The sequence below is a fragment of the Sorghum bicolor genome, chromosome 3, assembly GCF_000003195.3.
Source record: "Sorghum bicolor cultivar BTx623 chromosome 3, Sorghum_bicolor_NCBIv3, whole genome shotgun sequence".
Lineage (NCBI taxonomy): Eukaryota > Viridiplantae > Streptophyta > Magnoliopsida > Poales > Poaceae > Sorghum > Sorghum bicolor.
Window position 1 is genome coordinate 47368259 of NC_012872.2, and position 14556 is coordinate 47382814.

At 40.5% G+C, this 14556-nt stretch overlaps 1 long non-coding RNA gene across 2 annotated transcripts; it reads right to left on the reverse strand.

The window, feature by feature from the left end:
- LOC110433512 lies at positions 4402-14059 on the reverse strand. 2 transcript variants are annotated; one of them, XR_002450963.1, is made up of 3 exons: positions 6166-14059; positions 6001-6068; positions 4402-4649 (listed from the first exon to the last, which is right to left on the reverse strand). It is a non-coding gene; the product is annotated as an uncharacterized LOC110433512 (long non-coding RNA). The 2 variants fall into 2 exon arrangements; XR_002450962.1 differs by having other exon boundaries at positions 4464-4649; positions 6001-6061.

Sequence of the window (14556 nt, forward strand, 5' to 3'; positions counted from 1 at the left end):
CAACCTATACTAGTATAGTGCCCAAACACCACGGTTTTAATTTCAAAAATACATTTAAAAAGAACCAAATGACAATACTTTTCCATAGTTCAACTTTGACACAATTGCACATAACCATGTATAGAAAATACTTATGCATAACTTGGTATAACAAAGTTATGTCTTGCCTTAACCATCTAATGTACAATCTGCCTAAGACCCTAAGTTAAAACATTCATTTGCATGACTCTTAGTGAAGTTGATAGTTGTGTATGACAAATATATAATAAGTTAACTCTTATTACTGCCTATGTTTATGAGATACTATATACTGTAAATCCCCTCTAGCTCTACTTCTCGTCCCTCTCCTCTCTTCTCTGTCTTTCCAGCTCCCCTCATTTGCCCAAAAATGCAATGGGGTGCAAGCACCGCTTGGCTCAACAGAATCAGCTAGGTAGTCATTATTGTTGTCTGCTCTGCTGCCGCCATCTTGATGAGGACTTGGCATACCACTAAAACCCTCAGATGGCATTGCCACTAGTACAGAGAGATACTATACTGGCGGTTCGCAACCCCTTTGTACAGGCGGATTGACGAACCGCCAGTAGCTATAGGCCTCTGTGGAAATAAAAGTTTCCACAGACGGTTAACTGAGAACCGCCTGTAGAAACCGATTTCTACACGCGGTTCAGTTATGAGATCCGCCTGTGGAAATCAGTTTCTACAGGCGGTTCTTTTATGTAAACCACCTGTAGAAATAAAAGTTTCCACAGGCGGTTAACTAAGAACCGCCTGTAGAAACTGATTTCTACCGCGGTTCAGTTATGAGATCCGCCTGTGGAAATCAGTTTCTACAGGCAGGCGGTTCTCATAACAGAACCGCCTGTGGTAAGATTTTCCAATTTAACCCTATTTTCCAGCAAACCCTATTTTTAATATTATATATATATATATATATTATATACATTAATATTGAAACTATGTTAGACTAGAAGATTCAACCAATGCAATATGCAATATATTTATATATACCATTACTTTGTACATAAAATTATATTAATTACAAACATCACACATCAAAGGTTTTTGTTTACAGACATACGAGGTTTCACATCTGAAACCTCTGCTCTAATAATCCGATCGAGATAGCTTTAGCTTACTAATATCTCTTAGCGCTCTAAACTCAGGATTTGCTAGGACGCTGGTCGGGTCGTGATATTTCCCTTCGGTGGGAATGACTTCTCTCAAGAGAAAAGTGCAGAGGTCCTCAACTATGTTGTATAGAACAGCTTGAGTCACGCTCTTCGCCTTTTTCAACTCATGTTGCTGCATAGGAAGTTAGAAACATCATAAATTTATAGTTCATATAACACATGCTTAGCAACAAAAAATGATACAATTATATAAACGACTATTAGAGCAATACCTTAGAAGGGTTAATTACATATCTTCCGATCTCTTTCATGAACTCGCAGACGTAGAATCCACAGTGGACCGATCCGACTGGTTGCTTATGGCACTGATGTATGACAAAAATATGGATATTTATTAGTTGCAACATCGTCATATGCATATTATATTTATAAAAGATATCTTGTGATATTTTGGTACGTACCGGCCATTTATAAAATAATCTCGATGGCTGCCCAGGTTCTGATGAATCGCACCTTCTACCTTTGATCTTATAATACCTATAGGCCCTATAGTATCGAATACACAATCCTCAAGTTATTCTGAAACTCTTATAAAAGTAGGTATGAATATTAATGTACTCAGCTTACCGTTCCAAGTGTGTAATGAATTTTGCATAACTTGAAGAATCATAGTCTGCAGGTCTAGGACTAGCACACGTCCTAGACTATGATTAATGAGGAGGCAGATCCAGTGGTCTCTGAGAGAATCGAATTTATGATGCAAGTGCTCATTGAAATTACTAATACGACGATGAATACAAACTGACACTTACCCAAAGTTGTATGGGGCAACAACACATTCTCGATCTTGATACTTGAGCAGTGCCAAGGCTATGTAGAGGTCATATGTACATTCATAATCTAGTCAACTTTCATCTATTATCTTCTTACGCTCAGTGGGATCCAAACCTAGAGGAGTCGTGTTTGTCTCCGATTCTGAAGTTGTGCTGCTCCTCGCATATCTTCATCGGGCTCAGATACGCAACCCTTTTACTGGCAGACCTATCCGGATCCGAACCGTACCGCATCTCTTGTTGTTCAAAATTCATTCTGCAAGGAGCAATTGTATGTTAGATGTTGAAAATTGATGCAACTCATGAATAATAACACAAGCATCATTTTTATACCAACTGCTCTCATATACTAGTCATGCATCCTTTTTATACCAATTGAGATCTTTTTGAGTTTGTTCCAACTAAGTAGTGGTCTGCCTGGCTCATATTTAGTAGGGACAAATTTGTAATCATCCTTCGTTGGTGGCCTGATATTGACAATACACGTTTCAAAGCTTTTTGACCCCTCCTTCTCATGCTCTGCCAAGTCAACAAGTTTTGAAGTGCGGCTCCTTGCAATTCTGGACAAAAATAGGGCCGTACCAGCGGCCTTCTTCTTTGGCTCATACGGGGAAACCAATTTGGGGACCGAGAATTTTGTTTTCTTTGGTTGCGGTGGTGTCTTATCATCATTTTTGGGTGCCGGTGGTGTGGAAGATTGCGGTGTTGAAGCATGGGGTTTAGGTGATGGTGGTGAAGCCTGGGGTTTAGATGATGGTGGGGGAGTGGCTTTTGATGGTGGCGGGGATGGTGGTTGAGGAATTATTGGTGGTGGTGGTGGTGGGCATTGTGGATGCAAGATTGGAGAGGTTGGTGGAGTGGGAAGAGATGTCGGATGGGACGACTCCTGAGTCTATGGCACTTCTCGGGGTGATGGTTCTGGTAGCTGAGACAGTAGGACGTCCTGTCGAGGCCAAAGAATAAAATTCTTGATAGCTTGTCCCAATTTCTCAATGCCCTCGGGACCGAGAATGTCTAGCATGTCGTCCTCATATCCTTGGACAACTGTCAACACTTCCACCCTGCAGTAGTCCTCAGGGATCTCACTACCATGGAATTGACGCCCCGGGATCGCAAGTCCTGTACTACTTCCCTTGTACGGTTATTGTTAAAACCATACCTTATGACTAGGGAGCAAGGCACAAGACTATCGATCTCATCAACTAGATAGCGGACCTTGTCTCTGGTAGACGCAATACTGCTTGGGACGACCGGAGCTTGTTCTGTTGTTGTCGGGGCGACGACTAGCTGCATTTGAGGAGGCTGCTGGCCACTTAATTGGCTAGACATTGCGGTCGCCAATCGCTGCATCAACTCAGGAGGAGGATTGGAGAGGATTTTAGACACCACCTCTTCAACTTCTCTCTTAGCCTCCTCCTTAAAATAATTAGACATTTCTTTCTTGTAGCGATCCTGTTTCCTATACATTGCTTCCCACTCTGGTCTGAATCCTTCTTTCCATCCTTCTTTTGATGAGATGCCTCGTACACGACCAGGATAACCCAGAGCAACAGTAAGAGCGAGCACAAATCATACTCAACAAGAACAATTAGAGGTTCATGAGGCTCAAATAATTGACACTAGTTTGACTGTATTTTGCTTTATATATTATGTTTATCAAGTAGTAGCTGTTGGAGCAAAAAATCGCTTCTCGTATAACACACTCGATGGCTCTGAGAGGATGTGTAGAAGTTAGAGTTCTGGACCTCCTGAGCCTCAACACACGAGCTTAGCTTGGTGACTTGAATCCGTGGCGTGCCAGTCAATTTGACCTAAAATTGACAAGGAAGAGAAATAGACATTAAATTATAGAATCTGCCGGGGTTCCTGCCAGACAATGTATGGCTCAAAGTAGCCGTTAATTTACAGAAAGTGACTAAAAAGTCAACTCCTAATGATAATCTAATGATGATGTGTCATGACATTTCTTATTCAATAATTTCATATGGATTAAGTAATCAGTTTCTAATAAAAGTAACTAGATCGACTATTTCGTCGATACAATATTCGTGTAAAAGAGATAGTTTACGCATGTTTATTCTTTTATTCAATAGGTAGCGTATCCGTGCGTTGCTACGACATAGCTAATATTTTATACTTAAAATACAGGGTTCGCATGATAAGATAAGGATTCTATAAAATTAAATACTAACGCTAAGATGACATTTAATCAAAAAACAAAATAATACTTGGCCGTCTCAACACGTGCTGAAGTGAACGCAATTTGATCAACAGACACTCACATAGATCAACAACCATCGACTCCCGACTATACGCTTTGGAGTGTGAAAAATAATACTGTGATAATTTATTGTTACAGAAAAATGATATAATTTTATCAACATTTTATTTAGCCAATCATCACTGTTACATGAAAACCATAAAGAGTAAGCATCAATTTTACCATTTGAGCTTAAGAAATTTCAACATGAAGAGCATCAAGAAATTGACATTTTGTCACCAGACACACTAAATCTACTTTATCTTAGCAAAATGTTGTTTTGATCCAATAGCTTAAAGATGAGCATCAATTTTACATCACAAGGATATTCAAACAAAAAATTCACATAATTCAAGTACATAGTTCAAAATAAAGATCGCAGGTGAGCTAACGCCACTACAAAGATCAGTATAAGAAAGGTATCTGCAAAACAATAATAATTACAATTAGTTACTACAAACACACATTCACTCTTTAAGCTATTACCATGAGTAATGGTAATTTAAGATTGCTATAGACAGAGCATATAGCAAATCTCCACATTGAAATAAAATATCTAAAATATCATTAGAATACTTTGATTGCATTATAAGGAAGTAAGATACGTATGAAAACAACTATCTAGCTCAGAAGAGACAAACCACCTTTTTTTACAAAAGTGAATATATGAGAAAATAATAATGTTCCATAGTATTTTAGAGTGAAAGTACTATAGTGTTTCAAATATAATTTACACATTTTTTAAAATAATCAACTCCATGTTCTTATCAGACCACAAGACCCGGTTCTAAAACAAATGGCATGACAAGCAATTAACAAACTGTACCATTCAAAAAATCAATAAGAAATGCTCTCACTGGAGAAATGAAAATGAAAGTAAGTAGTTCTCTTTAGTATGCTAAGCATCACCAGTAACATCTAAGGAAAACACCAAACATACAAGGAGAAAAAATGAGCTCCTTTTGATCATGTACACACAAATTGCAGTTTGTTTCATCATCCATGTGTATATTCAAGTAAATATTTTCATCCTCCCTTTAGATATTAATAAAGACATAAGACATAATAATAAAAAACTGAAGACATCATTAGTTTGTAGCTAGTTGCCTACACTGTATACATGTCGCTGACACTTAACTTCTAAGGTCTCCAGTGATGTTTGATCCTGAATCAGAGGTTTTTTCAGGTTTTCAGCAACCGAAGTGAAAATCCATATGCAATTTATCAAATGACAAATGACCTATGCAATTTGTCAATGTTCCAGTGTTGTATTTATTTCCTAAGCACAAATTCAATGGAAAACAAAGATGCTCCAGAGAAAATATTGTCCATGGCAGACCTACACTCCAAAGATTATTCAAAGAGCAAACATACAAGACCTGAAATGCCTTGATTAATGTCTAAGGTTGCAAGCAAATATAGTACTTGATGACTTATGGCACCAAAATGATCAAAGAAATGAATTTACCTGCAAAGGCACTCAATATAATCATTGTTACTCAGATACCATGTTACTTTTGTTCAGCGGAGGTTAGTTCAAACAGAATACTATAAGAATGCACTTAACAAAACCCCCCAAAAACAAATAGGACAAATGACCTATGCAATTAATTTATCAGTCTTCCAGTGTTGTATTTATTTCATGAGCACAAATTCAGTGCAAAAGAAAGCTGCTCCAAAGCAAATGTTGTACTCATTCCCATATAGTATTGACATGGCCAACTAACTATGTCTTAAATAAATAAAATGTAGTTCATGAAGAGCAAGAGTAAACCTTTAGTGTGGCCTCCCTTCTCTTCTTTTCTTCCTTAGATATTAGCAATGTCAAGCCATCTCTATTATCTAGCATAATGGAAATTTAGTAAATTTTACCAGAAGATTATAACGTTTCCAACAATAACAAGCTAAAATAATTTGAACCACATCAAAAGTGAACAACCTGGAAAGAGTGTCACATCCGCTTTTAAAGAACAAAACCAGACTAGCCATATGTGTGCCCAGGAAGTCCACACATACAACAACAGAAAGAAACAGTATCAGAAAGAATGTTATATAGCGGAAACATACTTATAATTAACACTTACACCAGAGAATCACGGAATGGTAACTAATCTTCGGGCTCAATCTTCACAGGGACGGTTGACTGGGGGTAACATATGCTTAGCATTTCTTGTATCCTATGAACGTCCTTCGTAACTCCATCGCTCTTCTGATAACTCTTACTAGTAAACTGGAGTGGTGGGAAATAGCAAGGGTGAGCACATGTCGTACTCAACAAGTAAAACCAGGGGTTCATGAGGCTCAATTAGCTGACACTAGTTTGACTGCAATTAGCTTTTGTAGGTGTAGAGCATGTACATATTTAGATAGGAAATTTGAAGGTAGCATAGTAAATCCCATAACCACATGTTGATGCAAAAGTGGATCTGCAAACACAAAGGGCTAAGACCCAGTCCGATATCCAAAGCGTGCCAGTCGATTTGACCCGTTAATCGACAAGGATGATAACTTGAGTACTTTGGTCCTAACAACAACGATACGCCCGAAAGCCACAACCAAGAGGTACTCACACGGAACTCAAGGATCGTCGAAGGTCGCACTGAAGCGATGTAGCTCGTCAAATCGATGAGAACTCGTAAAGAGAAAATATGCAAATTGACGAAGTCGCCGAAAAGTAAGTAGATATAAATAAGATTAAAAATTGATTTGATATTGATTGATGATTTTTTACATTGTCCCTTGGTCAATATTTATACCCTGATCCATGAAGTATAGACACGACCAGAACATTGAGTCCATACCTAAGGAAAAGCATGACTCTTACAGAGTCATACTCTAACAAATACAGAAAAGGAAAACGACACCTATCTACTTCCTTGTCCGCCTTAATTACAATGAAACCTTCATCGACTTCTGCTCCCTCCGCATGCTTTCCATTATCATAAACTTTATCAGCAGTAGTCTTCAGATCTTCCTTCATCGACATCGGCAATGACGCTTCATCGGCAGTAGTCTTCAGATCTTCCTTCATCGACATCGGCAGTGACAGCCCCGATCTTGCCAGCAACGCTTCCGAGTCTAAGTCAAACGACAACCTTTCCATTGGTCACCACCACTCATCGGCAACAATCCTCACAAGCTGATCTTCATCGGCACCCTTTTACCAACGTAATACAATAACTTTCCTTCTGCCGATCAGCCCAGTCTGATCATTTTTGACATGTGCAAAAAACAATGTCAACACATGCCCCCAATTACGGAGTATAAAATTATTAATGCTCTGAAATTTACTCCAGATAATGATTGCCTTCACCTAATTATCTAGCTCATCCTCCAAGCATGGTATAATATGTTGCCAAATCCAACCGAATCTAGCCTTTATTCACGCACCTCAGTAAATATTGCACGAATCTTCAATCACCCTTGTTCCGATTATGGTCAAGACATAAAAGCAACAGTCCATCGGCAAGAACCTAACACAATGTCATGTTGCCGATCTGGGAATCAAAATATCCTGTACACCAAGATTTATTCTGAATCATGATTGCTTGCCACCAAACCAACTACACAATCCCTTGATTATCGTGCGAACAGTTACCATATGCATCTGAATAACCTCGACCTACACGCGCACGCTAGAGAGATAAGTCCAGAATGCCCCTACCCCAATCGGCCTAGAAATACATCTCTCCCAAACGCTCGTCTTCTACCCTCAGACTCCAACCTTCAACATCTCCTCTCTCCGGCGGCGACCCCGACAAGCAACCGTGCGACCACAATCAGCAAGAATCTTCCCCATAAGCAGCCTTGAGTCTTTAGCTACGTTTGCGTCCTCTTCAAGAAAATGGCGATCAACTTCGACGTCCCTGCGGTTTGCTTCGCCTTCATCCCCTTTTACTGCAATTCCTTTTGCCCTTGCAAGTTCATATAGTTAGTGATTTTCTTTTTCTTTTCCTCTGTCCTTTTGATCTTCCAAATTTAGGAACTATGCAACAAGTTAGTCATTCCAACCGATCAGCCGCACATCCAATGTTTAGGTCCAATGGGTGACTTAGATCCAACCGATTTGATCAACGCAGAGATCAATAGAATTCCCTTTAGAGCCCAGAACTTTTCTTTAGATTTGTGGAAGGATACCTATCGATCTTGGCCAAAAACCACCAAGGTGTGGAAAGATTGGTACCTGAGAGTAATCGGGTCGATGCAAGTGTATTGGGCAGAGCGGAAATTAGACCAATGCATCATACTGTCGATTGCCGATATGCAAAAGAATGAGTCGATGATGATTGCTGCCACTTATTTCTGGTCAGATACAATAAATGCTTTCATGTTTGGACACGGCCCAACTAGCCCCACTCTTGCCGATGTATGTATACTTACCGGCTTAGATATTTCAACTACCGATGATGTCATCGTTTTTAATAGGAAGCCTAAGCACAAAGTGAATACCCATAACATCGGTGGTTGGATAGTGTATATCCAAGAATACAGGAAGACTGGGGCAGTTGGTCAGAGGGAACACGCCACATTCTTAAACACGTGGTTACAAAAAATCATTTTCTGTGGCAGATCGGTAGGGCCAACCAATGTTTACCTCCCCGCAGCTGAGCTGCTAGCCAACGTTGTAAGGCTCCCTCTTGGTCGATATCTTCTGAGCTCCACTTATCACCTATTACATCAAGTGTCTTAGAGGCTTCTACTTGGTGAACCCATCGGCAACTTAGGAGATCTGTGGTGGTTTGTTAACATGTGGTTGAGTGCCCACATGCACAAACGCTTGCAATGGGATTTCTTTGCTCAACAATTCCCACGAGATATCACGGAAGACCATGAACTTGAGAATGAAGAATCGGCAACACGCCCACCCCTTAACTTTGGTGAGGCCATAATAGTACTCCCTGGGACAGAGGCCAACAAAGACCAGATCAGCCGATTCTTCGAAAGCTTTTACAATGGCATCTCCCGTGATCATCGGGCATGGATGCCCTACATCGATGAAGAAGCCAGATTCATTCTCTCCTTTTCAAACTTGTTGATGAGGCTTTGAACAAGGATGATGAACTTATGATGGCCATCATCACTCCCAGGCAATCCCAGTAAATATATTTAGCAGTGGGAAGAACACCAGCATTACCTATGAATTCTACAATCCACCGGCAGTATCACGTCAATTGGCCTTTGGACAGCTACCGATCAAGCTCTGCTTTGCCGATGTAATCAAGCCAAGAGAAACAATCACCAACAGATTGGACTCGGACAAGATAGTGCAACTCCCCCTGATGTCAATACTACAAATTTTGATCTATCCACCTAGGTGCCAACTTCCTTCATCACTGAGTCATACAAGTTATGGTGGCAAGAGTGGAAGGGACAATTATTTGCAGCATCTTCCCGTACGTATCGGCATCAGATCGACTCTGAGCACATCGTCCCTGATGATGCAGTAAGTTTCTTTTAACACTAGTTTTTTATTCACTTTTAATTTCATCGGCAACTAATTTTCTCATGACAGATCGATGACCCAGCACCAACCACGAGCATGAGTGGGAAAATCTTTGACGTTCGACTCATATCTCTGATATCACCGTTTGGCTATAATGCTTCCACCTTGGTTACTCTGACTCATTAGGGAGCCCGCGCCAAGAAAGTCATCACCAAACTAAAATCAGCTAAGGCTAAGGTCACTCTATCGGCTGTCGCTGCGACTCTGGTAGAAGCGTTCAAGGTAACAACCCTATTAATTCCAATCCATGCCGATTTCAAACCCTACTAACACTAATTTCCAGGACGCAAGAACTGCAACTGGATCATCATCGGCAATTCCTCTTGCATCATACACCACCATCCCCGACAAGCCTTCAGAGGTATTCCTTCAACTTTACATTATCCTATCGTACACCTGTCTTGCAGCAACAAACGAGTACATCGGCAAATGTCCCAGATGCCCAACTTTTACAACCAACAAGTGTCGATGCCCCCAGCTCGCCGTTGCAAAGCGCAAAGCTCCAATAGGTACTAAAGCATAGTCAAAACGGTAGAAGTCCATACCGATCCCAACACCTGAACCAGCACCTCCGAGCCAGCCAGAACCGGCTGATGCACCTGGGCAAGCAGTTGATCTATCTGTGCAAGGCGCATCATCGACCGTTGTACCCCAAGAACCAACTGCCGATGAGACTATAGAGGAATTACCATCAGTCTCGGCACCAATTAACCCTATAGCTGAAGACATCTCATCGGCAGGCACAACCAATCCCTCACATGGCATACTCCAAATTGCTTCCTCCAGTCAAAGGCAAGAGATTGCCTTGAAGCAAGTCAGCCGACTGACTTAGCCGATTTATAATATTCATATTTGTCTTCAACTGACCCCTTTTTCTTCTTTCAGGAATAAGACTCCCCAGACAGTTTATTCTCCTTCCCCATCGACGTTTCTCACGATGAGGGGGAGGAAACAAGCTCTGCACTCGCATTCAGGACAGTATTGTTAGAAGTCAAGTCCAAGTTGGAGGCTCTACTAAATCTGCTGCAGCAAGACAACGCTCAGTTGGTACATGATTCAGACCCTGCAAAAGCAATTTTTGAAACAGTCCGTGGCCAAGTCCCTGCCAACATCAAGGAGGAACTCTTCCCGACTGCCCACTTAGAAAGCCCACAACTCCAATATCACAGGGCTGTCCAACGCATTACCGACAGAGCTGCTCAGACCCAACTTAAAGAAGAAATGCTACAATTGAAGCAGACCACCGATGAGAAGCACAAGAACATCGACAATTTGAAGACCTCAGGCGTTGAACTTAATAGAAAATCTTGGACTTATTGGCAAAGAGAACAGCCCTACTAGCTGAGCTCAAGGATGTCGAGGCAGCTCTTACTCATGCCGAGCAGGAAGAAAGCTAGTTACCCGATGCTATCAAGGCCCTCCAGTAAGAAAGAGATATGCAAGCTCACAAAGCTCTAGCGGTGAAGAAAAAGCTCAAGCCAGTGGAGGGTTCTGCTGATGAAGATATCAACGAGATAGAGGAAGCCGATCAGATTCGCCTACGTTCGATATCAGCTATCCGGTCTTTATTAAATTTGTAAATCTTGTTCATCGGCAGTGCATTGCATCAATACGTTAAGAAACATCGATACTCTTGTCTGATTTTGGTTGACAGAACTGTTATCGGCATTTATACTTTTATGCATCCATCCAGATACTAGGGTAATATTTCTTTAAATATTTTTCAGTCAATGCTCTAGGAAAGACAACCTCTTCGAGGGTTTCTAGAATGTATGTGTTACCAGGAGCAGATCGATTTATCCGATAAGGACCCTCCCAATTAGGAGACCACTTGCCAAACTTTGAACTTTTAGTCCTAATCGGTAAAATCAATTACCAAACCAAATCTCCATCGGCAAACACTTTTATCTTCACCCTCTTTTCATACCATCTGGCTACCCTCTTCTTATTTTCCTCGATGCTAACCAAAGCCCTCGACCGATGACCTGCCAAATCTTCTGACTTGACTCATCTTTCATAAGAGTATCATAGTCACCGACTGCTAGTTGATCCTGAGAAAATACCCGTCTAGAGCCAGTTTTAATTTTCCAAGGCAGTACTATATTATGCCCGTATACCAACGGATAAGGCGATACTTTGGTTGTACCATGACATGCCATCCGATATGACCACAGAGCCTCATTTAATACTATATGCCACCGCCTAGGATTTTCCTCAATTTTGCATTTAATGAGTTTGATGATTCCTTTGTTAGAAGCCTCGGCCTGACCATTATCTTGAGCATAATAAGGACAAGAATTCAACACTTTAATCCCCATACCGATAGCAAACTCATCAAATTCTCCCAATGTAAGCATAGTACCATGATCGGTAGTGATAGTTTGAGGAATACCAAATCGGTAAACAATATGCTCTTTCACAAAATCGATCATATTGGCCGATGTCACCTTTTTCAAAGGAATTGCTTCAACCCACTTTGTGAAATAATCGGTAGCAACAAGTATAAATTTATGCCCTTTGCTCGATGGTGGATAAATCTGAACGATGATATCGATAGCCCATCTTCGGAACGGCCAAGGTTTAATTATAGGATTCATAGCCGATGCAGGCGCTCTTTGAATTTTGCCGAATTTTTGACACCCCTAACATCCTTTAAAATATTTAAAGAAATCTTCAAGAATAGTTGGCCAATAGTATTCATTCCTTCTGATCATCCATTTCATCTTGAAAGCCGATTGATGTGCCCCACACACTCCTTCATGAATTTCACCAATTAAGCTTTTCGATTCATCACCGCTAAGACATCTGAGTAAAACACCATAATTAGTTTGATAATATAATTCATCATCGAGGAGCACATACTTAGTGGCTTGAAATCTTATATGCCTTTCAACCTTCTTGGATGGATCCCTAAGTAATCGGTAATCTCCGTTCTCCAATCATTGGCATCAACTGCCGATGTCAGCACCTGCTGGATAAGCTGATACCCTGAAGCATGCTGAGCTAGCTGATTAGCTTCTTCATTATGCAATCAAGGAATATGTTCAAGATGAAAATCTTTAAACTCTTTCAACAATTGCAAACATCTCTCATAATATGAGATCAATACTTCACTTCGGCATTCATAAATCCCAACCAATTGATTTATAACCAGCATAGAGTCACCAAAAATCTCAACAGCATCGGCATGTATCTCTCTAATTAACTCTAACCCTTTTATCAAAGCTTGATACTCATCTTGATTGTTTGTCGATGTAGCAACAACTGGCAATGAAAACTCATACTTCCTTCCTTGAGGTGAAATCAACATAATGTCGATACCTGCTCCTTCACCACAGGTAGATCCATCGAAGAAAAGTGTCCAAAGAGCAATTTCCAGAGAATCCACTATGTTGCAATGCTGAGTGACAAAATTGGCCATAACCTATCCTTTAACTGCCTTAGCCGATTCGTAACGAGAATCCACTTGCCGATCCTGCAATTTAATATTGGCATCGACAACATATATTTGACCACGTCATCCTTGCATACAACAGTGTATTTGGCCGATAACAAATAATGACTCAATTTAATACAAGAAAAGTATAAACATAAGTATAGTTTCTCGATGGCCGAATATCTTGTCTCAGCATCCACCAATCTTCTGCTCAAATAATAAATAACATGTTCTTTTCCTTCAAGTTCTTGAATAAGAGCTGAACTGATAACAGTATCATCAGTCGACAAATACAACCTGAAGGGTTTACCATGTTGAGGTGGAACTAGCACTCGAGGGTTTGTTAAGTATTTCTTAATTTCATCTAGGGCCAACTGCTGCTCAGCTCCCCATACAAATTCCTAATCGGCCTTCATTTTAAGCAACGAACTAAAAGCATTGATATTGCCTCATAGATTAGATATGAACCTTCTGATGAATTAATCTTGCCGATTGTTGACACCATTTTTTGACACGTATCCGGACAGATAGTGGAACCTAGATCGGCAGGCGAAAAAGTGATGGCTATTGACAAAGGGAATTGTCGATAGCTTATGATGCCGATGATAAAGCAGCAGGATATGATTGAATCCAAAGATAGTGGTTGATCTCTGCCGATGGTTGATGCTGGCAGTTGCCGATGCCGATGGGGTTAATATGCCGATGATGATGAAAGAAGGCGTGGAATCATCGGGTAGATGATGGTGGTGTGCTGATTGCCTAAAATAGATAAATGTTTTCCATAATTGTTAGAATTTGTTTTGTATACGGATTCCGTTTAGTTTGGAATTAGAATCCTGGTCATACTTGATTGTAACTCTTTTAGACAGAGTATAAATATAAGCCTAGTAGCGATGTAAGAAAATATACACAATCAATCAAACATAAGTTTTTACATCTATTCCAGCATCTACTTTTCGACGACTTCGTCAACTTGCTTATTTTTCCTTTTACTTATGAGTTCTTAGGAATTCATCGAGTCAAACTCGGCGAGTTCTCAAGTTCTGTGTGAATACCTCTTGGCCGTGGCATCCGGGCGTAGCTCTGTTGTCGAGACCAAAGTATTCGAGTTATCACCTTTGTTGGTTGCGAGGTCAAATCGGCTGGCACGCCTTAACAACAAATCGGGTATTAGCCCTTTGTGTTTGCAGATCTACTTTTGCATCAACACATCTTTTGGCACGCCCGGTGGGATCCAGATTCATCATCAAGATCAACATGTCGAATACTGATTTCGATACAGAGAACATCATTATCGTAACTGAAGCCAATCTCAGAGATGAGCAGAAGCAAGCTATGGCAAAAGCTATGGAGGAATACAAGCAGCTATGTTTGAAGTCCTTCAGTATCAA